At 36.8% G+C, this 27,455-nt stretch overlaps 1 protein-coding gene across 9 annotated transcripts in view; it reads left to right on the forward strand.

Moving 5' to 3' along the window:
- Positions 1 to 10,316: 10,316 nt before the first annotated feature.
- The window catches only part of LOC135746809 (activating transcription factor 7-interacting protein 1-like), a 37,357-nt gene continuing 20,218 nt past the window's right edge, over positions 10,317 to 27,455 (forward strand). Inside the window, exon 1 of one of the 9 annotated variants that reach the window (XM_065265513.2) lies at positions 10,317 to 10,667. The gene's annotated coding sequence lies outside the window, so the exon portion shown is untranslated. Of the gene's footprint in view, positions 10,668 to 17,897; positions 17,922 to 23,345; positions 23,417 to 26,765; positions 26,834 to 27,455 lie in introns of those variants that run through there. The other 8 variants (XM_065265512.2, XM_065265506.2, XM_065265515.2 and 5 more) reach the window with 8 other exon arrangements.

Raw genomic sequence — 27,455 nt, forward strand, 5'->3', positions numbered from 1 at the left:
TTGCGTTTACTGTCGTATCTTAGATAATATATAGAAGGATATATATATGTGTGTGTGTGTGTGTGTGTGTGTGTGTGTGTGTGTGTACCTGGTAATTATCACGTTGTGGGGACCAATTGTCCCCACAAAGATAGGAATACCAGTGTTTTTGTGACCTTGTGGGGACATTTTGATGTCCCCATGAGGAAACAAGCTTATAAATCAAACAGAATGATGTTTATTGAACATCTAAGGTACAAGAAAGGTTTCTGTGATGGTTGGGGTTAGGGAATGGGGTAGGTTAGGGGAATAGAATATACAGTTTGTGTGGTATAAAATGCATTACGTCTATGGAATGTCCCCACAAAACATGGAAACCAGAGCGTGTGTGTGTGTGTGTGTGTGTGTGTGTGTGTGTGTGTGTGTGTGTGTGTGTGTGTGTGCTTTTTCTCTTACTGTCAGAAGAGGATCTTCTTTGAATTTGTGCAAAGTTTTGATGTGTTAAACAAAAAGTGTTTTGGAGGCATGGAAGTAAATTTTTGAGTTTAGTTTGTAAGTCACTAAATCCAACCTTTTATTATTTTAATCACTGTCTTGTTACCTAAAACATAACACAATGTCCGCAACTCCTAGTAACTGATAGCTGGGATTGAAAACATTTTTACACAGCGGGGTTAGTACACCGTGTTACGGTACTACTCAGCCTCAGGAGTACAATGATAATGAAATAAAACAATGTAAATACCATTAATCAAAATGATAACTGTTCATACAATATCAGGGGAATTAACTGACAATTATGATTTTTTGTCTTAATTGTGAAACACTTTAAAAAATCTATTTATATACATTGATGCTTAATACAAGGATGGTTAGATGAAGGATCATGGATGGATGAATGTGTAGATAACTATCTATTATAGGCAGATATATAAACAATATCCACTTTTAGAATATATAGACAGAATTTTGTTGAATATTTAGTGTTTAAACTAAATTTTCTAGCAGGTGTTACAACAACTGTTTGTCACAATTAACCCCACCCTCTGGTGTAGTTTTTTTTTTTTTTTTTTGGTTAGAAAATTGAAGTTTATAAAACTTTTCATACAGATTACAGAAAATACACGAACAATTTGTTTTTTGTTTTTTTTAGTTGATCCAACTTTTACTTTTTACAGTGTATTAAATAACAGTGTAATAACACAAATGTAACTATGGAAATTCTGAACTCTCTCATACAAAAGCTGTCACTGGGGCAGTACCTTTTCAAAAAGTACATCTTTGTACCTAAAAGGTGTATATTAGTACCTTAAAGGTGATATCCAATGTATACACATATGTACCTAAATGATACATAATAGGACCCTTTTAAAGCTTTTCCCCTATACATTCTGAGAATGTTTTGTGACTAAAAGTATCCAAAGTAAATTGAAACAGTTATATAGAAGTCCCATAAAGCAGACATCATTTGCCTAGAATTTGGAAAATTGTATTTATCACATTTTATTAAGCAGCTTCTTGAAGTCTCACCCCATAGGATAATTTTAAGTAGGGATGTCCCGATCAGGTTTTTTTGCCCTCGAGTCCGAGTCCGAGTCATTTGATTTTGAGTATCTGCCGATACCGAGTCCCGATCCGATACTTCTATAATACATTAAAAAAAAAGAATAAAGAAGAGCAAAAAAACAGAACCAGTCCAGGATGTTCCTTATGTCATGCCGCACGCATTGCTGTTTCTGTGTGGAGTCAAAAGAGTCTAACTCTGTGCCAGCGCATAACTACAGATGTGTTAAAAAATAATGAATATATACTATATATGTTCAGGGGTTAAATTGGGGTTTGTTTTGTGGGGATGCTCTGTTAGGAGGGAGGGTTCGAGGGGTAACATGTTTAATCCTGATGACAGCAAAGCAACTGGGTGTGTTTCAATGACATTTTGTATCTCTGATAGGATTTTATAAGTTTCAGTTTTAAAGCTGTGCCACATGTTGACCCAAACTTTAAAACCTGAACTTTAAATTATGCAAATCTATGAGTCTGACACCCTATATGCATTTGGTGCACATGTCATTATGCACAATTGATCAAACTTTGAATGAAGTTATAAGACTTAACCTCCTTGACTCATTCTAGGCATAAGATAGGCTACCCAAAAAGACTCAATTAACAAGAAAAACAACATACTGATTCAGCAATATATCTTATAAATTAGCCATAGAGATTCCCTAAGCTGGTCAGCTGTTAGTTAAACAATCACTATAGTTAGGTCGTAATTGATTTGTATAATCAAAATACATTATTTTATTAAACTATACAATCAGTTGTATCCAGTTATCTAGTTAACATTTTGTAATGAGATGAGTGACATGGCTATACATACTTTAATACTTTGTTTCTAGACTTCTATTAAGTTTTTTCGACATGGGCACCATTCTTACCTCTCTTTCTCTCATCTCTACAGTAATGTCAAATGATCCTGCGCGAATGCGCGTTCTTGAGGTTCTGAGTGAGACGCGGAGCTGCGTCTGAGCACATGTTGACAATAACGATCAACGCGTCGTTTAAATGAGCGGTAAAAACGCGGTTTTGTCGTGGGTTCCTTGCACGCACGAGTGTGTGAAGCCTATGAATGAAAGCACGTCAATAGGCTTGTTCGACTTCATGCGGCGCCGCAACACTCGACACCCTGGTGACGTCAAACTACCGCGAGAGTGATCCGCGAAATCATACGGAGGAGTTTGCTTTTACATCGTTCTCGCGGAACTTTGACGTCATGCAGCACCACAAGAACCGGCAGCCGGATGAAGTCGAACAAGCCTATTCTCTTCAGTTCACACGCACCAGCGCAGCGCGTACACTGGCGCGGAGCAGAGCGAGAACTTAATGGATTTTAAACCCTGCATATGTATCCGAGTCCTGATCGGGAGGTAACGTCCGATCCCGATCGAGTCTGAAACCACGTGATCGGGGCCGATTTCCGATCACGTGATCGGATCGGGACATCCCTAATTTTAAGCAATATTACAGGAATTCCCATCTATTGTAGTCAATTACTGGCAAACTTTATCTGCATATTTTGGTTTAATTATATTTGTATAATATGTGTAGTATATATCAGAGGTCTTTAACCTTAATGGGAAAAGGAGCAAGTGCCCCCAGTACCCAGTATCAAATAAAGACTGAATTAACATACGTTGTGGTTATGTTACAAAATGTTATAATCGTCATTTTTGTATACACAGAGTTGTTAACATACTACATAGATTAATGGATTTCCGTGGATCCTTAGTTTTATATCTGGGAGCCTTCATTTTAATTAAGTTTTTTAATCATAATTAAACTATTATTAGCCTATTAATTAATTTTTGTATAGATGCCTATTTTTTATTTTCAATTCAAACAATATTTTGAAGACCCCTCCAGTCATACCACCATTTACCCAAGGAGGGCGCTATATGACAATAGATGACATTGCATCGGTATTGAAAAGATCCACTGAGTGGCGCGATGTTAAATCTTTGCACCAGATCAGTCCTCTCTCTTCAGTTCACACAGCGGTTCGCGCGTGTATTCGGATTCACCGCCGTCACCGAAATAAACGCTGCGATTTTCTCTCACATGATAAAAACCTCATCTGTAACTTAACATCTCTGGTTATTTTGATGCATCTTGTAAAGTTGCCATCCTTTTCGTTTATAGTGTTTCTCTTTAAAATGTTAGGTATGTTTAAGGGTCAGGTGTATTGTTATGTCAGCACATTTTGGCATCGATCTGATTACTCTTAGTTGAGGCGTCGCTTATTGTAACTTTTTAGACAACACGCAAAACCTCGTCCTTCTTGACATTTGGGTGTCGTTTCAAGGGCTTCGTCGTGGCTGACTTTGAGAAGGAGGAGGAGCCAAACACCATTTCTGCTCTGCTCTGTCTGGTGATCAAGCGATTCTTTAGCTAGCACTGTGTGTGCTTGTTAGGTTAGTCTACACTTGTAATAGCATTTACCTCCTCATATTACTTAAATAATGTGATAATCAAGTACAAGTATTGGTATTCAGAGGCGGAGAGAGAACTGTGGTTTCTTAAATATGATTAAATAACTTAATTATTTTTTGTTTAATTAAAATAATTTTTTATAAGCGAATTATACTCATTTTATGAAACTTGTATTGATTATTTAGAATGCAATGTGGGTTAATATAAACTCTTTTATCTTTCTGAGCTCCCCTACAGTTTGCTGCAGGTACTGCAGGCAGTAGACATTTTAAACAGAGGGAAAGCACTAGGTCTGTTCGAGATCATCCGGCGCTGCGCAGACCGATCGGCGAGGTTTGCCGCTTGCAGTCGAGGGAGGAACTGAAGACGGAGCCGTCAAGCCAGACACCTGCTGCTTGCCGTAGTGACGTGTGCACCGTGTTTCCTTGTTTTTTATCGCAAATGAAGTGAATTAAAAGCTGAATTTGATAAAAACAAACCTTTTAATAAAAAGTTGCAACCAGAAAAATTTAATATCGAATATTTTAATTGCTGTTATACTGTATACCCGAAAATAACGGGAAACAAGCCTATATTATTAAAATACCAATAGTTTGTTATTTTCATTTTTATTTTATTACACAACACAATATAACATATTTAAGCATATTAAAGTATTTAAAGTATTTTTTCCTGTTTTAAAACATGAATTTATAATGTTTATTAGTGGAACTAAAGGTTGGATTAAACTTGAAACGCACGTGATCGTTGTCATCAATGAGGCGACCAATCACGTAAAGCTGTTACGTCATCACAACTCCGGGCAGCCGCTCTGGAGAAGCTGCACCGGCTGAGCTAGCCGGCTACTCTCGAAACGCTCTCGCGGTACTTAAAAACCATATGACACAGTCACGTGCCTGCAGCGCCAGCTGAAGTCGGACAAAAATACTAACCGGAATGCACTGCTTCAAGTCAGCCGCCGATCGGTCTGCGCAGCGCCGCATGAAGTCGAACACACCTAATTTCTTCACAAGCCACATGTCCACACATTAAAATGGCTGACCTAAATGTAAAAAAAATATATCGTCATTTCTCATTACAATTTCTCTCGATTATTTTTCTTAAAAATCTGAAAGTAAATAGTCTACTGTAAATTATATACATTAGTGTTTAAAAATTATTCTTATGTAAGTAAAACATGGTGTGCACTGTGCACTAAAATGTTTTACTTATTTGTTATTTTATTAGCCTCGTGTTTGTTTATTACGATTTGTTCGGTCGTTGTGTGACTTGGAGAGTACTTTGATAAACCAGGACATACCAAACTCCTCCCACGGGTCAAAGCTCCCATCCCCCTCTCTCACACCCTCTGCCACGACAACCTCGTCTGTTAATATAAAGGCAAAGGCAAAAACTGTATTTTTACTTACAGGATATAACATTAACACGCTTTTGGTGCACATGTGTGTATACAGCTGGTGCTATGGTAATGTTGAAAGAGCAGCAGTAGAGGCTTCAAAAAGTGTTTATGACCAAAACGAAAATAACTGGTTGCTAAAAGGTGGTGTAACAGTCAATAATATGTAAATATATATAATATAATATACAAATTGCACTTTAAAGGCAATTTTGTTTGTGTTGTCTATAAAGTTCTGAATGTACATTTTACTCCTCCTAAGCCTCCTATTATCTTTGGGGTCAATTTGACCCCATTCAAAGTTTTGCATATTTAAAAACATGATTGACATATTTTTTTTTGCTTTAGATTTCACAACGTTTTCTAATTTAATGAGGATAAGTTGATAAACCAAAGATTTTCATGATGATATTTTTTTCAACGTCCTCTACACATTTTGTGGCATCTGCGTTCTTTGGGGTCAATTTGACCCCAGATTCTTTTAGCTGTATAAAACATAGAAAATATCGAATTTTTACATACATTTGTTTTGTTTGTTTTTTTGATGATATTCAGGTCATTATAACATGCTGCAATTTTATATTATGCACAAATCTTATACATTCAATATGTAAATATTATAAAATCTTCCCTTTGTTTCAGAGATCTAACCTAGCAACCATACTGTGAGATCCACTGATAGTTTACATGATTGTAATTCTCATGAGTACTTTGATATTTCTGTGCCATGGTGGTGAAGGGGAAAACATAATTCTTGTGGTTTACGTGGGCAGAGCAAACATATAAAAGCCTGCACAGAAGCCTACTAAATCATTTCTCTTTGCTCTCTATGGGGTCTCTCTTTATTCTCACTCTCAATTGAAAATGGCAACCTGATCTACATAAAATGACATCCTTACCCAAACCCAACTCTAACCCCCAATTTCCACCGGCTGTGGATCAATCGGAGTCAATCGGTTTCTATTCAGGGTTATGTGTTTATTTCCACTGACTGCGTTCCGAATCCGTCACAGCTCCCTCCATCCGCAGCCCTCCGGCATAAATACGCAGAGCTTCTATTTTGGCCGGATGCCGGACAACTCCGCAGGGCGGAGCCATGACTTTATCACGTGATCATACCTGAATTTGCGAGATCTCGTGTTGTGGTCTGGGCTGGTCCAGCAAAACGTCATAATTTAACATCATAATGGGCGGAGACAGAACTAGATATTGCGCGATCATCATGTGAATTTGCGAGACCTCATTGATCCTCGTCACTTCAGCACGCAGTCGCTCTGCAATAAATACAGAACTAGTGGGTATTGGTGGAGCCATAACGTAGTGGAGCCGATCTGCAGCTGCTCCGCAGTTGGTGGAAATCCGGCGTAACCCCAACGCCAGATGACAATTGTTTAAAGTTTAGAAAATATAAAAGAATAAGCAGAAAAAATAGTATAAACCAATACTTAAAGTGACATACTGACACTAACACCAAATTTAACCCCAAACCGAAGCGACAATGGTTTGAAAATAGGAAAAAGCAGTTGAGTAACCAATCCGTGAGAATGCCACGGAAAAAGACAGTCTGTGGCAGGGCCACGGAAAAATACGGAGATCCGTGACTATCCCATGGAACTTTGTGAGATCATGTTGGAAAATGGCCTCTAACCAAAGGTTTTCTGTCAATGAGATTTTGTCAAAGCTTTTTTGACAGTAAACGTGACATAGAGGAGAATGTGTCTGAGACAGACGATAATGTTGAAGAGGGCCCTGATTATAAGGAATTATCCTCAGATGAGAAATGGGACTCCTAGTGTTGACCCTCTTTTCGTTTATCAACCACCAGCAGACACATTACCTTCCAAAAATGGAAAGTTATTAAGGACCCGCTCTCCACTTAAACGATAGAGTAGACCAGACCAGACTAAAGGCTGAAGTATATTTCATTTTTAACATGTACTAGAGCGGGGGTCTCCAACTTTTTTGTTAGCAAGGGCGAACACAATGGATCTGGAAGGCTACTTTTTGATATAGTCTACTCAAAAAGTTTTGTTTTACTTATTTTAATTTACTTGTTTAGCCCCGGTTAGGGCAGGGGGCCTTTCTGTGTGAAGTTTGCATGTTCTCCCTGTGTCAGCATGGGTATATTCTGGGTACTCTGGTTTCCTCCCACAGGCCAAAAACATGCGGATTAGGCGAATTGGAGATGCCAAATTGTCCCTCCCCCAAACTGTGTATGGATGGTCTGAATAAAACTTGTATATGGATAACTTGTGTATAGCCGTACATGCTGGAATGGCCTAAAGAAAAAAAGGAAGAAGAAGAAGAATATACTTGTTTGATGTTTTATCATTGTTTAAAATGTTTACATACATCAAAGAAGCCAAGCTAATATAAGAAATATGTTATAAACATTACAATTGAGACTATTAATAGACTGTGCCTTGGCGGTCAACTCACAGACTCTGTGTGGGCAACCACGGGCACTATGTTGGAGACCACTGTACTAGAGGGTCTGCGTCATCAGAAGAGTTTGCACATACTGTACGTGCACCCCGGATTTTTTAAACTCCACCCACATTGTATGTGTAGATCGCGCATATGCCTACAGGAGAATGTATTATGTTGCCCAAGAGATGCATTGCATTTTGCCACAATGCGCATGCGTCAAATGTCTGTGTACATGTAGGAGTCAAATAAACTATACTTTGCAAGGCTCTGCTTCTCATTTTGGCAAGAGTGTGTTTGTTTTTCTTGGGGTCAAATTCATGTCACTATCCTTATATCCATATACAATTTAAGGTCAATCAGTGAGATTTTATGGTGATTTGCAAATGTGTCCATAGATGTGTAATAGGTATTATAATAGTGTAATAGGGGTGGTGGGGGGAGAGTTTATTTAAAGGGCCTTTTAAGTAGTCAACAACGATATAAATTACCTGACACAAAACATTTAGATGGGTAAAAAATGTTATCAGCTTTAGGATAATAATAGGGTTAATGAATGTAATTATAGGTGTCAATCAATACATGTAATTTTATTTATAAGAAATCTGCATACGCGAAATTACACTCATTTTATAGCTTACATTGATTTTTTTTTTTAGAATGCAATGTGGATGAATCTAAACTCTTTTAACTGTCTGAGCTACCCTACAGTTTGCTGGAGGTACTGCAGGCAGAAGACATTTTAAACATAGGGAAAGCACTTACTTCACAAGCCACGTGACATGACATCAAAATGGCTGACCCTATGTTTTAATAAAAAAAGTTTTTACACATTTTCTCTCAATTCATTTTCTTAAAAATGAAAGAAAAACATAATTTAAATTATATATCAGTGATTTAAAAATGATGATTGTATAACAAATGTAAAACAAATTTGGTGTGTGCACTAAAAATTTATGTATTTAATCAACCTCGTGTCGGTTTATTACCATTTGTTTGGTCGTAACAGTATTAACCATTAGCAAGACGTTTTTGTTCACATGTATGTAGACAGCTGGTGCTATAGTTATGTTGAAAGAGCAGCAGTAGAGGCTTCTAAAAGTGTTCATGACTTAGACGAAAAAATAAGTTTGGTGGCTAAAAGGTGGTGTAACAGTAAATATGTAAATATATATGATATACAAATTGCACTTTAAAGACAATTGTTGTCTATATGTTCTGAATGTACATTTTACTCCTCATATTACTTAATTAATGTTATTATGTGTGTCAATCCAGGACATTGTTTTATTTAGAGGCGGAGAGAGAGAACTAGGGTTTCTTAAAAAAGACTGAATTAGTAAAATTCTTATTATTTATTAGAAATGTGTATAAGCGCATCATTCTATGATTATTACAAAATTATTACACTAACTATTTAGAATGCAAAGGTGATTCTGAGCTCCCCTACAGTTTGCTGGAGGTACTGCAGGCAGTAGACATTTTAAACACAGAAAGCACTCACAAGCCACATGACATGCCATCAAAATGGCTGACACACCTTATGTTTTAATGAAAAATATTGATCCTATATTTTCTCATCACAATTTCTCTTGATTCATTTTCTAACAAATATGAAACATACTGTAAATGATATACATCAGTGATTTAAAAATTATGATTATGTATGACAACACGTACAAGGGAGACATGGTGGTGTTTGCAATGTGCAATAAAAAATGTAAGTATTTGTTATTTTATAAACTCCGTCTCTTTTATTACTATATGTTCATTTGTTGTCTGACTTAGAGAGAAGGCTACATTTTTAAACCTGGGCAGACCAAACTCCTCCCACGGGTCACCCATCCCCCTCTAGCGCGCATTCTCCCCCCACCCTCTAGCGCGCGCTCTCCCACCCCCTCTGTCAACAGCCTCTGTTAATATAAATTATAAAGGCAAAGAAAAAACGTTAAGCGGGCTGTATTTTTACTTACAGTACTTACCATTGCCAACACGTTTTGTGTTCACACGTGCTTAGACAGGTGCCACTGTTATGTTGAAAGCAGCAGCAGAGGAGGCTTTGAAAAACGTTTATGACCAAAACGCAACCATGTCTGTTTGGTTGCTGTAAGGTGGTGTAACAGTCATGTAAACAACATACATTACGTTAGAGACAGTTTTCGTTGCCTATAAAGATCTGAATAGTTGCCAAACCAGGACTTTATTTAATAATTTACCGCACATTTACCACGTTTTTACCACAGGAAGCATTGGTTAATCACGATATTTGCCATAAAACCGTGGCAACACAATGAAAACCAGTCTGCCAAAACACATGGTAACACACGTATAAAACCATTGTATATTTATGAACAGGCTTTAGGCTATACCTGTATCAACCCAAACAATTATTTAGCTTAGAGACCAAACGAAAAATAACATAATGCGCAAAACATACAGTTGCTGACCTTCACATTTATGTAATTTAAGTGAGTAGACATACAGTGCTACACTGGATAACACCCGAGTCGAAGCGTTTCTGAAACCGTTTAAGATCTGGTAGGAGGAGCTTAAATACCGATATGTCCCGCGAAACACGTGTCCCCTCCCCTCGTTGTTGTACAACTGGAGAAGCGAAGAGAGCGCGAATCACCAAGCCAAGTACACCGTACACAGTGCTGTCAGCCGCTTTAGCACTGTAGCCTACAGTCAGTCACCTTGTGCCGCCGTTTGAATGACTGTACCTAATTCCGTTGCGTGCTGACGATAAAGTCGTTACCGGCAGTAACCGCCGTCTCTCATGCGCCGAGTGTAAAGTTTTACAATAACAAACAGCTCATTGTGGTAACGAATTTTGAAGATACCGGTTGTTTCCTCAGACTGACTAAAAGACGGGGTGAGTTTACAGGCTCTTCTATTTAAAACGAAATAAATGTATCACTTTCATTATACTTTAAACACTTCAACATAATTTTATTTTAAACGTATTCTGATATTAAGTGTGTTGATTTAAACATTTTCTAAAATATATGTCGGTTTGTTTGTTTTTAAAAAGACAAGAAGACTGCTTTTATATTAGCAGTGAATACATGTGTTATGCAGTTATGTATTTATATAACACGTGCACTTATGTGAGATTTAGTATAGTTAAAGGTTGAATTTTTAATCTCTCTGACCCTAGTGTTAACATGTGGAAATGCCAAAACAGTGATTGTTTTTAAACAAGTTTTCCTATCATTCATTCAGTCTACCATTGGTCAGCCAAACAGATCCATCCCTGTCAGTTACACCTCAATCGTACTCTATTGGTTGAACCAATATTGATATGAATGCAGAATTGGCATTAAATCAGATAAGTTAACAAGATATCAAAAAACAGATAAGCTTTCAGGGTATGATAGTAAACATGACATTACTCCTTGAACCTTACCAACTCCAGAGCAGGTTATGTTAATTTACATAAAGCTGCAAGCTGTGATTTTTTCTTTTCTATTGCAGTCTCCCTTACATTAGATATCTTTACGTGACTGACTTACCCATCAAAACATACCCAATATCTGAAATTATAAATCGTTGGTAATTTTTTCAATTTAGGGTAAGGTAAGTGTTTTAAGCAATAAATGTTATGTACTTGTGCAGTAAGTTATTTTTGTTTATTTTTAAGCAAAAATTGTGCAGATAGATTACACCTTTAAGGTAAACGTCAGTAAAACGCAGAGGTTGTCTGTGCATCTGTGTCTCTGCGAAGAAAATCTAGTAGGAGTGTAAGCCGAGATCTGCATTATAAAAAATGTGGAAAGTCAGTAAAAAGACAAAAAAAAAAGGTCTTTACTACACACACTCACTGGGTCACAACAGTAATGCTTCTTAAACTGATAGGGGCCACATTTTATAATGTCACAACTTTTCCTTGCTGTCATGTATTTAGTGGTTAAGTTTATGTAAACTAAACAATATACATTTGGATGGAAACTTCTTTCCATGTTGAATGAGTTGAACAAATGATGTCCCTTCCTTACTAAGCCATGTGTCACAAACATCACTTTTATGGATGCTCTATTTCTATATTAGGATAGAATAACAAATCTGGATGATTGTTAACCATAATGTTACAGATTTATTTCGTACTACTACTTTGATCTGTGACTTTGATCTGCGACTTGATTCAATTCTATTCGAATAGAATTGTTTGGGTAAATCAGTGCCAAGACTCAACCGTATTCAGTTATAATAAATCCTATTTAACTAAAATGTTATTACTACAAACCAAACCAATGGCTTGCCACACAACATAGCAATACTGCAAAATAATTCTTTGGGAATTGCGTCTGAGAGTATTGACATTCACTACATTCACTTTTTCTAGCAATTTAGTTATTTTAACTAATTTTAAGGTTTTCATAAAAATTCTTTAAATTCGGGTGATTGTGCTACAAAAAAATTAAGTATTGGACCTAAAAGTTAATTCTTGGATCTAATACAGTCTGTGCGTCGTGTTTGCTGTGTAAGAAATTTGTTTCAAATAATACAAAGTGAAGTCCGCACACTGAAAAATACTGCTTCATACAAATATTTATTAAAGGGCAACGTTTTGACCCTCAGGTCTTCATCAGGCAAGAAATTTGTTTGGTAATCTTTGAAGAAAACTGTTAACTGTCATAGAAACTTACCATCTCATTTGATATAGCATTTTCGGATATCCTGGGAGTAATTTGTGATAAAAATTTAAATTGAGGGGACAGACTGTAGGTTTTATCTTTGTGACACAACATTTTTATGTCACTTTCCATGAAGAGTGTTCCATGAAGTTGTGAATGTCGTGGGCCATTTTTGTGTGTTGTTCAAGGTGAACATGGCGCACTTTTGTCCCAAATTTCCTTGAGGTTGACTTTTATCTGTAGACCTGTGCAGCTGTTATTAAGTTGTGTGGGTTTGGAAGCTGATGGCACAATTATGTCCTATTGGGACAGGTGAACTTTAAGCTGGACAGCAGATGTTTGACGATGAGCAGTATGACTCATATTTATACAGTAGATATATGCATCTGATGAACTCAATAGTCTGATCTTGTCAGACTTAAGCATCATGCAAATGGAGGCACTGTGCCTTTTTTCGAAGATGCGTTCATTTGAGAAACATTAAATGAACAAGTTGTTGTTTCCATCATTCAGCTGAATGGTCTGTTTTAAAAGGACTCTAAAAGCTCTGAACTAAGATAATATAGGTGTGAATTAATGTGCATTTACCTAAATTCAAGACACTGGCATTACCACCCTTGTTTCGAAAAAAATTGCACTACTCTTGTCTTGCTACTTGTTCAACACCTTTATTTTTCGCTTCACTTTTTCATTAATGAAGCAATATCTGAATATTCTCTTTTTGTCTATGATGAATGTTTGTTTATGGTCCTCATCTTACAATACATAAAAAACTTCCATGCTCCACCCCTAAAGACCTTTAGAAATGGTTTAACCCAGTCTGTCTGTAATTTTCCACTCGGTCATTGACGTTCACTATGCTCACAAAGGGGAGGGGCTGACTGTGCTTGTCTGTGAATCACAGGCTAGCTGTGCTGGTGTGCTAGGCATTTCCTGTGAATGTTTTCACATTTATGTTGCGACATTAGTATAGATATGGTTTTTCAGACATCTAGTCTGAATGCACTATAAAGTGCAGCAGATCCAGGCAGTGCGCTGACAAGTACATTGCCTATAATGTGCAGTCACATGAGTGTTGGAGTGTCCTTTCCATACAAAGCACTGTTAAAGTGTGCTGGTGTGTAGCGGATCTAGGTTGTGCTGTTTGATTCATCAAAAAAAAGTGAAATGCATCGAAATGTGTCGTATTTTCTAGTTTTTTGGATTTATTTTATTTGTTCATAATTAGTTTAAATACTCACAATCGCAGTGTAATTGCCAAAAACAATATGTCTGCAAAAATGTTTTACAATTATTTTATTTTATATATACATACAAATGAAATAAGTAATGGAAAAAAGAGCCTCTTCTAGCCTGAGTGAAAAAAAAGGAGCAGAACTGGCTGAAACCGGTTGAGGTACAGCCTTGCTTCCTGATTGAGTAGTGAACTGTGAATAGCAACAGATTTTACGTTGTTAGCTATTAGTGCTGCATAAATAGTGTATTATTATTGTTATTTGTACACATTTCAAACAATATTATTTTGTATTAAGTGGTTTATATCGATTTCTGTTGTTTTTACGATTATTAATTCTGTGCCGATTAATGATCACTTGTTTTAGTGAAAAGAATAGTATATGAAAGAATAGTAGCTTAACAAAATTAGCTTCAGATCCAAATAAACATTTTATCACAAACGGAGATGCCTGTGCTGACCATGCAAAAAATGGGACAAGCCAGTGTCAGAGTTCAGAACAAGTTACAATTTGTCACATGACATTTGAGAGCCAATGTCATTTGACATTAACGATATCTAAACCAGAACCATCTTTGTACGTTGATCATACTACATAGTCTGTCATACCCTATGACCTATGTCATACCCCATAGTCTGGCAGTAACTTCTGGACTTTGTGTGAGCTGGGGCAGAATGATATGTTTCATTCTAGCTTTCTATCTGTCAGATGACTTTTATAACAGATTATTATTGAAAAAATAATTTTCTCTTAAAATGGGTGGTGCTGATTTTTTTTGTGACCCAATGACATGTTCTATGGGTGGAGGCTTTTTTTCTGAGAAGTAACAGCAGAGACTAGCTAATTTAACATATTTACTTTGATATTAGCATCTGAAAAACTATTGCTGTTCTTTTTTTACTTTCATAGAGAGTTTTATAGTATTAACAATGAAATTATCATTTTGAAGATTTATGAAAGATATTCTGGTTTTTTTCATGCTACTAGGTAAAAAACACGTTATAGATGTGATGTGACATAAAATCACCTTTCACGCTTATTATATGTTGAAATTGTCACTGTTGGTGTCATTGTTTTGCGACTGTGGTTAGACAACACCTAAAAACCCCTGTAATGCACATGGTACAGTCTCCTTGCTGTCACCCTTCCCCCACATCCCTTCTCATGTGGCTGCTCGTGATTGGCTTATGTGATACTCAGAACTAGTGTGACTCCTATTTTTCTGCAAGACTAGCATGGTTGTATTAGTAGTATTAAATAAATATCAGGGATAGTTGGTTTAACATAAAGATTTTTGTTGCTTGCATTAATCATGAAATGTGGTGTGGAAACTTTCCTATGTATAATCACAGCGAAACTTGGCATTTTTCTTTTATACTTTATTTATTTATTCTTTCTGAGAGCTGCTGGCTACTATTCATCTATTAAACATTAGTGGTAGGAGAAACTAGGCTTTTTGAAATTTTCAATCTGTCACTTCGCACAATGATTACATATCGATCATCTGCTGATCTTTCACAAGAATGAAAAGGACTAAGTTAAAAGCAGATACAAGCAGATCTTTAATTAATAACATTTATAATACACAGTATGAAATGAGTAGTACTCATGACTAGGTTTTAGGTTCACCAGGATGGAGTTATTCTGTGTGTGTTTATTTGTTGTCGACCTGGATTAGCTTCGGGTTGGTTATAGTAAGGGAAAGAACCCGCCTGTTAAATGATACTCTCTGATAGACGTGTTTTCATTTGCAAGGTTAAAACGTTAAAACATTTGACAAAGAATGAATTTTGTCACATCACCCCCCCTCCTTTTAAATTGTTACACGCATCAGCTTAAACCAAACAGTTTTGACCTTATCCTTGTGTGTTGTTCCCATTACCTGGAAGTTGTTGTAACTCAAAACTGAGTCTAATATCAATGAGAATTGGGGTATCATCGGTTGCTAGTCACATTTGTTTTGTAATATAAGATACACAGTGTGAGAGTTTATCTAGTTGGTAGATTTAAAGAAGAAACGGTTCATTAAATGTGACCATGGATTCAAGGACAAATCACCAGGCGACATTATTAAAGATTATACCACGGGTCTGTTGAATGCTGTATTCTGATTGGCTGAGAATTGTTCCATGGGTATGCATTAATTTCTGATAACCACACACCTAACTTGTCAAATGTCTTAAAAATAGGCACCAGAGCAATGTTTGTGGTAACCTTTGAATTATTTTGAATTATTTGAAAATAATGCACACTCCGCTTCGCGTCGTGCCGCATTGCACCTTGGGTGTGCATTATTTTCTTATAATTCAATGGCCCGTCGTCAATTATTCCTTACATATGGAATTCATGGATTTCACAAATTTTCAAAATGCCATTTAATTACATGCAGTTTTCTTGATGGCAGAAGGTTGCTTTAATGTTGTGTTTAATGCTGTAATCTACATAATTTTTTCACACTAATTGTTAAAACAAAACTATCGGTTTGTTTTTAAAGAGTAAAAACCAATTAATTTGAGTTGACTAGTCTACGACAAATAGATTGTAGCCATTTCACACTACGTAGATGCAAGCGATTTCCTAGTGTGCACCATTCTGAGACACAATGCGACTATGACTGATTTGAAACTGGTGGCTGGCCATTCATTTACATTTATGATTTTGTCCAAAGCAACTTGCAATGCATTCAAGCTTTACATTTTATGTCAATATGTGTGTTCCCTGGGAATCAAACAAATTGCGCTCCTGACGTAATGCTGTACAAGTTAAGCTATGGGAATACAATGACCAGGTGTGTGCACTGAGAAAAGCAGCAGTGACAAACAACCAATAAAATTGTGAGATTAAAGGAGCAAAAGAGAGTGACGCATATAGCGGCAACCAAAAAGCTGGTCCTCTGCTTGTTAAGCACTGTTTCTTTATGGCTCTTCTTCATTTTCAATTCTGTGTAAATCAGTTCAAGCATGTTGTTTAGTTTGAAGTCTCCTTTTGCTATGTGCTTTATTTTTTACGAACAAAATACACACGGGTAATCCAGATTGCAACTACATTTAGAGAACAGAATTGTTTTGTTTGATTAGAAGCAACTACACTCGGTTTTTGCAAAGCGCTGAGCTTTGGTGCGCTGAGCTTTGTCGGTTGGATCCTAATTTAAATAAAATGAATCTACAGAATATTTATTCTAGCTGCTCTCAGTGACCGTATTCATTTAGTTATTTCAAATAATTGCTATGAACTACCCCAAATAGTAGAGAATTGAGTTTATAGTTGTGACAACCAAGATATTTCAGGAGTGCTGACAACAATAGCCTATTTTTCTCATGTGTCATCATCACACAACATGCTTAAGTAGGCACTAAGCACACAAATTATTACACCAACTGGATTTTTAGTTAAACGATTACTTCCTAATGACTGTTCTGCTCCAGCTACAAAATGAATAGAAAGGTAAGAGAAGTGAATTGTTTCACTCCCAATCAAGAAAAACTGCAGAATGGCTATTTTTGATTTGCCTGGCAACCTCTGGCGATACAATTAAGTGTCTTCACCTTTTGCATTCCTAGTCTAGTAGTTTCCCATTGTGTGCTCGGCTGTGTTACTAGATTGCAAGATTGTGGAGCACACGGCAGTATGAAGGTGCTCCAGATTGTATTTGTTATTTTAAGGCCAACTATGCTATTCAATGAAGAAAAATTGCAGAGTGACTATTTTTATTACTTCTTCTGGCGCGATGCAATTAGTGTCTCCTCCCCTGCGTTACTATAATGGTATGCCCCGTACTCTCCAGTAATTTTCCATTGCCTGCTCAGCTGCGTTACATGCGGCTGTTTAGGATTGTGGAGCAGCACTGCAGTGTGACTCTGCTCCTGAATGTATTTTAAATAGTTTGATATTTTGAGGTCAACTATTGCAGTTCAGTTTGGTTTCAGAGCATGTCCATTTTAAAAAGATTCATATATGAATTATTGTAATAAATTATAATAATAAAAGATTATTGTCACATATATGGAAAAACAATTTAAATGTATCGCTATCTCTTAAGAGATAAATTCACAGCATTGCCAATTTTTCATTGTCAGTTATGTACGTTTGTTAAGCAAATAACAAGAACACCCCTGCAAAATTCATGGTACGATCTTAGCCATGCCCCTCCCCCATCTGGCTCAGTTTTAGTGCTCTGCCCTTGATTGTATAAAGGCTAGAGCGGGCTTGAAAATTTTTCCTCCAAACAGAAGGTGGCCTGCATTTGAGGAAAGCACTGTAAGGTTCCTGTTTTTATTCTCTCTGTTGTTTTCATGGTTTGCTACTGTTTTCAACAGAATTCTTTGTGTGAGTGTTTATGGGTTTCATTTGTTAAATTGCATCAAATGTAACTAAATTAAATATTTAGTAGCGTGTTTTGCGATTTTGTTAGCATTAGCGGGCATGTGCTAACATTTTTATTTTATTTTTTATTTAAAAAGAATACACATTTCGCTTTGTAATGTGATACATACTGGTGTCTAGTGTGCTTGGAACAGTGTGCAGAATTTTAACCAGTTGTCTTTTGGCAGATATAAAGTGGTTTGGGAGTGCTCAGTCTTGTGCTTGGAGATTTTCCCCTCAGCAGAGTTTGGTCCAACCTTCCTTTAGCACACCTGCTGATGATTTACAAGTGATTCAGAGGGCCTTGAGCAAATGCCTCGTGTTTGATTAAACTTTTGAATAAACCTTTTCACAAAATTATTCTTGGGTTGAGCAAACAATGCTTTGTCATTTTTTGTTAAGAATATGTAGCTATGTGAAGTTTTCAACAGCTGAACCTGCTCGAAATTGTGACTTTCGATCTAAAAAATGGTTAAGTAAATGTCTAGAGACAATGTTGCTTTTCCATAACTGTCACTAGTCAGGCACAAGATTTCGCATGGGAGGACTGTCAGCGTGGGTTGACGAAAGGACCATTGGGCCAGAAGCATGCTGTCCTCAAGGCCGCAAACGCAGTCATGAATGTTCAGGCAGCGCATTGCGCGCCGCCATGTGGAAGGCACTTAACCTCTATGTTGCGCATTACCCATAAGTTTATTTATTTATTTTTTTTTGCCAATAAGCTAATCATGTTGTTTAAGCTCAGCAAATGTGTAACGTGCTCCGCATGATTTTGCTGTTATTGCTGCTCCATTGTGACTGTAGTTGCAAACGCTTTGCGTTATGTATTGCAGTCCTACACGTTTCAGAACGTAGTGACGCATAAAACCAAGCCACACGTTTGGGACCTTTTGTGTTTTCTTTTCCACTGAATTTAAGTACTAAGCTTAAGATGCACAGTGGTTTGAGATCCAGAGGGAGTGTGGGTACATGCCTGCGTCTCTTAGCTGATTGGTGTCAACAGCCCAGCAACTTAACTCCCTGCTGGCTTAGTGGCCCTGCCGATTCCCGGCAACTTGCAACAATGTTGTTGTGGCATACAGCAGGATGGGTTCCTGTGGCCTTGACCATAACTGGAAGAAGATCGCACAAGCCGTTGTCCAACTTCGGTCTCTATAAGAACAGACGGATATCACAATCGGCTAAACTAACGTCTTGCTGTAATGCATGAGTTGCATATTAATCTGATTTAAATGGTAAACTTGAAATATGTGATAGAATTGGAAGTAGGCTAGTTGTTGAGATTGGTTACCCTTTTTTATTCTTCATTGATGAGAGCAGAATTTCAGCTACAAGAGATTGTAGGCATGAAATTCCCACACAGATGTTTCCAGTTGGTTAGTGAAGCGCCATTTTATGAAAACACAAGACCATTATCAGATTCAGGATGTAGCGCAGCCAGTAGACTGAAACAGGAACAGTAGCGCAGGAGGAACCTGACGTATTAGCTGCATTTTTTTACGTTATCCAGAGGGCATAGAATAAAAAAACTGACACCTCTGTGTCATATAGCAGATTAGGTTGTGTGAAACAGAGACTGCCAACAGTTTAAGTTGTGCAATATTTATGAGAACATGTTTCATATATAACAAAAAATAAAACCAATGTAAGAGATTACTGCTGGACTCAATAATTTACCAACATGTAAACACTTTAGATTAATGCAATCTGGAGGCAAACTCCTTGACTGATAATAGTACAATTGAGACATTTAATTTCAATTGTTTATTTGTTAGGTGCAATTGCATTTGTTTATCTTGCCATCTACCTTGCTGGTGGCCATTTTGTGGAACTGCACTGAAGTGCCGCAAGTATGAAATGGCTGAGTGGGGGGAGGGGCTCTTAAAGAGACCTCGTTGTAAATCTGACTCTGTTGAAGCAGCAGTGTGCACAGTTTGCGTCTGCTGTGTAGTGCTTGATACTAGTCATTCCAGGATTCAAGGAATGTTTCTGTTAATTCTAGTGTTTTAAATGTGTTCTTTCTGTTGAACCTGTAGAGCAGTTTGGTAGGTTATAAATACATATTTTTGATCAAGGCAAATAATAAGCCAGGAACGTTCGAAAAACGGTAAAACACAAATCCTTAATCGATTAATTATTAAATTAATTTGGTAGTCTGATGCGCTGGTTAGTTTTAAGAACAATACATGAGAGAGAACTCTGACCAGCAGCTAAAACCGGTATCTGCTAGTTTCAGCCAGTTTGTTCTGGTCATGTCACGTCTGTGAGTAGCTTGTTTTTTATAATGTAGCATTGGAGGCAAATTTTGGAGGACAGTACAACATGCGAATGTCATATGGAAGGTTGTTTGAAATTCATTCCCTGATTGTGTTAAATATTTAAACTGCAGTCCTCTGTGTGTTAATCCTGCTTGGGGTTTTTATTTTTGGCGTGCCTTAGATTAGATGACGGTGCTCCACTGAAATATGTTGAACGGTATATTCCAGGGATGGCTATCTATGTTTCATTTTTATTTGGTTCTCAGTAAAGTTTTTATATGATGTGGGTGGACCTTTAGTTTTTTATGTTTGACAGCTGTCTCTTATCCGTCAATGTAGGGCAGGGCGATGTTGGCCTAAATTAACATCTCTGCAATTTTGGGATAAATGATCATATACGATAAATATCCTGGTATATTCTACAAAGTAGAATACATGTTTACATACAAGTCAAAGCCTCATGTGAGATATCACAATCACCTTTATTGAAACCGCGTATGATGAAAATAAAATTTAAAGCCAGCGTTTTCTTTTCTGTTTAAAAATATACAGCTGCACAACATGCAAACTGGTTGGAAACTGACCTCACACTGGCCTTAGTGTACATTTTTGGAGCTTCTGGTGCAAAGGAGGAGGATCATACCTATAGACTGTATTGTCTCATCCCTTATCCCGCTGGGGAAGAATACAGATATATTACCAAAACTCAATATATCGCCCAGCCCTACGTCAATGTAATATAAAATGTAAGAATCTATATTTACATCTAAATCTTTATTAAATGCCTTTTTGGAAGCAGTTTACAAACAGGAATAGTACAAGAGCAAATAATCACAAGAAGCTGTGCCCTTATACTAAATTTACAGGTGAATGAGTATAAAGCTAGAGCAGTTTAAAATATAGTATAAAGCTAAAACAAATCTAGTAAAAACAATTATGAGGGAAAATATCTTGTTGCTCTCTGTTACCTTAAACATTGCATAGTCCCGGTCTTGCTTGTTCTTCTGATAAACTATTTAAGCAACGGCTGTAATCTTTCAAAAAATTACACCTTTATTGTACCAAACGATTAATTGTTGCTTATCAAAGCAGCATGCATATAATATATTGTCCAGTGTTTAGCATGAAAAAATAATTGTTTTCCATATAAGTGACCTACAGTAAAAGCTGCTGTGTGCAATGCAGTATTTATTAGATTTTTTTAATATTTAAGTCAGCAATCTTTCAGTCATAAATGTATGCATCTTTTTTTAATCATTCTACATGTGTAAAATGATGAGTGTGTATAAGGTATGCGCAATACACAGCTATGCCTACAGTTTCTTAATTCTCTTATTAATCATGGGTACTAGCCATGTTTTTAATTTGCACATAAATAAACCTAAGACATAGACATTAACAGTGCAGTGAAAAATAATCATGTGGGTGTGTTGAGACAACCAACCGAAAAACATCGAGCCAGCGGATATTGTGTGCTTAATATTTTATATGTAGCATTTTTACAGATTTAATTTTGCATTTAGGAAAACTTGTAAATGTAATTAATTCTTTCCATCTTTGCCTGATCTTCTGGCACAATTTTGTGTGTGGTTCTATTCATTCAGTCTGACATCTGGGCTTGTACGAACCCGGTTGATGTTAACATGCAGCACTATGGGTGTGTGCGTGAATGCCTGTGTGGGAAAGATCGCTGTAAAACCTTCCGCTGTTACAGAACCTTAAAAAATTCAGTGTTCAACTTTTAATGTGGATGCTCTGCTTAGCCTGTGGTTGTTGGAGCTGACTAGTCCTTACTAAGTGGCCTTATGGACTTTGAATTAAAACTGATCCATGCTACCCAGAAGTCGCTATGGCGGTGGTTTTTAGATGATTAAAATATTAATGCCTTGAACAACAGTCTCACTAGTTTTCAATCTAGTGGATGGATTCAACCTTCGAAAGCTGTGCAGGAATTGGTTGATGAAGAGTTGATCTTATGGATGGCACAGCTTTCTGTGCAGAGTTGTAATGTGTCTATAAACAGATACAGAGTATAATTAAAATTCATTTTGAATTTATGTTACTCTTCTTTATTTTCGAATCAAATTACCCTTTTCCACACTATTTTTAGTAATTATAAGGTTCCTACTTATTTTGACCTGCATATTATGCAAACGTGGGGGAGGAGTGTGTTTTCTCACTTCAAGGGTTTTACCCCCACAAAAATGTAAGGACTCCTTTACTTTTTCTCATTTTGTACTTGATTTTTGTGTCCGATTTTTGGCACTGCAAAATCAAATGCGCAGTGATTCTCTAGAGTTGTGTAGAGTGGTTTGTTTTACTCTGGCAACGTCTTACAGGCTGATTCGGTCATTGAGGACCAAACCACTTTTTTGCGTTTCCTGCGATTCACTCTTTTTTTTTTTTTTTTTTTTTTTTTTTGGAAGATACAATAGTGAGAACGCTCAACATGTTTTAAACACAAGGTTTGAAGTTAAATCCGCATTCCCCTTCTATTTACTCCTTATGTGTGCTCCTTTGAAAGAAGTGCATGTGCTCTCTCACAGCGAGCTAATAACAGGATTAAGTTGACATCCGCTTTATTAGAGGTTTATGAGAAAATGTGAACTCCGAACTAACTAGTAGTTATGTAAGCTGGGTGATTGAGTAGTTGTAACATGAAGGTTAATGTCCCCTTCTTGATTTTCATAATGGTATGGTCCACCCTCTCCAGTAATTTTCCATCATCTGCTCTGCTGTGTTAGTTGGTAGCAAGACGGTGAAGCTACACTGCACTATGTCTGTGCTCTAGACAAAATTTATATGTTAAGACCTAGTTTGATAAATCGGGATCTTAATCTATTTTTAAAGAGCTTTCAATTTTAATTCTGTTTTTGAGCATTTGAACTTTAAACTAATATTAAAAAAATCCTCAATTCAAATGAAAAGATAACTGTTGTTTATCTCTTGTAAATCTACTGGACATTTTTTAACATCGAAGTAAACAAATCATTAATTGTGCCACCCCCGCAAAATTGGTGGTACATTCCCAGCCTTGCCCTTCCCCCACTGACTCAGTGTCGTTAGAACAGCTAGTCAGGCTTGCAAATTTCTCCTCCAAGCAGAAGGTGGCCTTCATTTGAGGATAGCAGTGTAAGGTCACAGCTTTGTCTTTTTGTAACTGCTTTCTGTCTTTTGTTAGGTTCTTTATGTGAAGGTGTAAACATTATGTAACTATAATACACTTAATGTAATATCGCATGGTGTGGGTGTTTTACGGTTTTGCTTTTTAGCATTAGCATGCAAGTATTAGCATTTTTAAAGGTTGCTCATTTAAGCTTGTAATGCTAATGGTATTAACTACTGTATTTGTTAATATTCTCTCACAAACCGTGATTTTCTAGTCATTGTGATGTTCGAAAAATACAATAGCAAAGGTTCTCAGTCCTGTTCCAGGAGATTTGTCCAGAGTTTAGGTCCAGCCCTCCTGCCACACACCTGCTGGTAATTTACAAGCGATTTTGAGGATCTTGATTAGCTGTCTTGGTTGCTTGTTTAGAAGTCAAACTAAACTAAGGATTTGGTAGGGATGAGCACCCTTATGTTGAAGGTTTTAGTCTACAGACCAGGACCATTACAGGCTGGCGTAATTTAAAAAAATAATAATGATGATGGTGCTTAAGTTATATTACGTTTTAAATTTCATATGCAATGAATTTCATACAGACAGGAATAATAAAGTAGCTGGAGTAGCAGTGCAGACTTGTATATTAAACCAGTGTTATTTAGTCCAAGGCGATGATTGCCTGGATAGGTTAAAGCGAGAGGACTCTTGAAGGCACTCAGTAAATACTCCAGAGCAGTTCCAGGATGAAGGAAAGCCAGAAATCAAGATGATGATGATGATCAGACAGCTCAGAGGAGCTAAAGGAGCAGCACACATCTGGTGCGCCAAATAGAATTTTAACCATAGGACACAATGTTTGACACATGTTTTTAAATGGCACAACCTTGATGCAAGAACAGCATAAAACTAAAAATGGGCCAATTTTGGAAAAGTGGACCTAAAGAAATGCTGGATCGCATAAGATGCAAGCAGGAAACAAATTAGACAAGCCATGAAAACGTCTTTCCCTATTCAGTTCACCTTAGTGACGCTCCTGCAGTTGTTTTAGTTTGTCATGAGGCTGAGGGCTGGTGGCCTTTTGTGTTATTGCAATGCAGAGCTGTGAGTTTGAAATGGCAGAGTGGGGGAGGTGCTCTTAAAGGAACCTGCTTGTAAGACAAACTATTTGTTAAAGCTGCAGTTTGCACAGCTTACTGCTGTTGTGTCGTGTTTCAGTATTTTCGGTTTTAGTGTTTGAAACGTTCCTTTTCTTGTTGTTCAGCAGATATTTAAATATGTAATATGTTTTTTTATTGCTCAGCTAGTGGTAAGGTAAACTATAGATTAGTTCATGATAAAATGAGTAATAGTCGATAGTTCGCTCTACTTGCTAGGTTTTGGATACTGGATGCTTTACACGAAACAAGATCAGAACAACAAGGGCTGTGATATGTAACTCGCAGCTAAACCAGTCACAACTGGTTGCAGCCAGTTTCTGTAGGTCGTGTCTGTGATTAGTCGGCTGTGCATACAATCGTGTTTTTGGATCATAGCTATGTTTTATTTGATTTCTTTCTGACAACACTTCCTCTATATGAGGTGTATCGTTTATTTAATTTGGTTGCTTAGGGCCTTTATCAGAATTTTAAAACCTTTACACACAACCTAACTTTAATGAGATCTTCAAACACAAAGTGAACTACGCTTGCTGTGCAGCGATGTGCAGTTAAATTCAGTACTACTGTTCCAAATAACATTTGGGGGGTGTTGTTTGGAGATTTAAATGGGCTTTTCAGTGTTTCCCAAAATACTTCCGATAGGCTACCATTTATTTAATCAGTTCTCTGTGTTTATCTGTAACTTAACATTATCATATGAACAACCAGCAGGTAATACACGGTCGTACTGTTGTGTGAAGTAAACACAACGGTAATTGTACAGCAGATCTTTGTTAATTTTAAGAGACATGATTGTAATGACAGGTACTTTCATAAGATTAGATTTGGCTTTTGATTTTGAAACGATTTGACAACATTTAAAAAATTCCTTTGTGAACTGGACTACATTGATCTTAGCTAAAATACAATTTAATTTGCGATAATGCTGTAAATTTAGCATCAGTGCACAACTGATTTAGATTAGCGGTGCTGCATTCTTGTTTATTCAGGGTAAAACAAGCATGTGGATCTAGAGAGAGAGAGACAACTGAAAGACATCAAGCCATTGGATACGTGGTTCCTGTTGTTTATGAAAAAAAAAACGGTTTCTATGAATTGGCATTGTGCACCCTTAATGGTCCAGAGATTGACTGAGATTTAATTTTGCTTCCTGTATAATTTGGTTCCTGTATATGCTATTATACTCTGAACTAATCCTTAGTACAGACATTGAGGTGATTGAAATTAGGGTGTTAACCAATCAGATTGAGCCTGTTCTCTATTAGTGAGCACATTCCAGCCGTGGTGTTGAAGGTTGACACAGGACTCGGTTCAGAGAGAAATCTGTAAAGCAGTGAATGATTACAATATAATTTTAAATTACTTAAGTTATTGCGCCATTTTTTTTCTATTTGTGTTTTGTTTTACTATTGTGTTTTACTTTGTTTTTGCGAGATAAAATGCTGAGAACAGTAAACGTTTCAGAGACAAATCTGGTAACATGGTAAAAGCAACCCGCTCAAATTACTCTTGAAGGTAAAGGGGTTAGACTGGTGTTACTCTCATGACTAATCGCGCTTGCTTAAATGTTTATCTCCTCAATTATTTGTATTTGTAAAACATAAAATGTTTGTGTATTTACGCATGTTCATTGATAGTGGGGGTCGCTGATTAGAGCAACTGACCACAATGGTGCTTGCCAGACATGTCAGACCTCTGACTAGGAATAAAATCTGAACAATAATTAATGTCGTTTAGAAACGTCTGTAACAACTTACTCTCAACTTCCCTCTTAGTTTCTATAAAGGTATGCTCGATGTTGTCCAGTACTTTTCCATTGTCTTCTCTGCTGTGTTCCTGTGTTGCAAGAGGGTGGAGCTACACTTCAATGTGACTGTGTTCAAAAACAAATTTTAGCTAGTTTAACATGTTCAAACCTAGTCTAGTTTTGAACACATCTCAGTTTAAAATCTGCTTTAAAGCATTTGCACTTAATTACACCGGTTCATTTCATAAAAACTTATAAAACCTTAAAATAATAAAACCAGGTTTGGACACAAAAGTTCTTCATTGTGGTTATGCATGTAGTGCTCAATGTTCATTGTGAAGGACATTATTGTATTAATTTTATATTAAATTGATAAATAAATAGTGTTTAAGACTCCCCTGTAAAAAATGGTATATCCCTAGCCCTGCCCCTCCCCCATCTTTACAGTTTTAGTGCTAGGCTGTTGATAGCACAGAAGCACGCTTGCAAATCTCTACTCCAAGCAGAAGGTGGCCTGCATTTGAGGATAGCAGTGTAAGGTCACAGCTCTTTGTCTCTGTGCTTTCTTAAATTGTTTTTTATATCTCTTTCTGAAAGTGTTGTTTATTGTATTAAATGTAATTAAGCATTTTAGTGTTAGCATTAGCAGGAAGTGCTAGCATTTTTTTAAAGAAAATCAGTACATTTTTAGCTAAGTAACCTGATATCGACGAGTACCTGATATGTGCTAAAACGCAGTTAACCGGTTAATTTGGTTAGAAACAAGGTGGAGCACATGTCCAACCCACTTGTAGCTCACCTGCCAGTAATTTACACACAATCCCATGGGTTGTGATTGGCTGGTTCAGGTGTTTTTAATTAAACTTGAAACTGAAGTAAGAATGAAGGTAGACCAATAAGGTTGAGCTATTGTGTTAAAGGTATCGTGTAGGCTTTTTTAATCAATTAAATATTTTGTTTTTTTCTGCATTATGAGAGTTTCATAATATATTTCATCATAATTATTAAATGAACAGTTATAAAATCTTTAGAGGGACTGCTGCTACTCTGTTACTCAAACTTGTTGAGGTGTCAAAGGTAAGAAACGCCTGTTTGAAGAGAGTACTTGATAAATACAGATCATACCAGGATGAAGAAATCTCAGAAGACAGAATCGTTAGC

This window comes from Paramisgurnus dabryanus, chromosome 4, assembly GCF_030506205.2.
Source record: "Paramisgurnus dabryanus chromosome 4, PD_genome_1.1, whole genome shotgun sequence".
NCBI lineage: Eukaryota > Metazoa > Chordata > Actinopteri > Cypriniformes > Cobitidae > Paramisgurnus > Paramisgurnus dabryanus.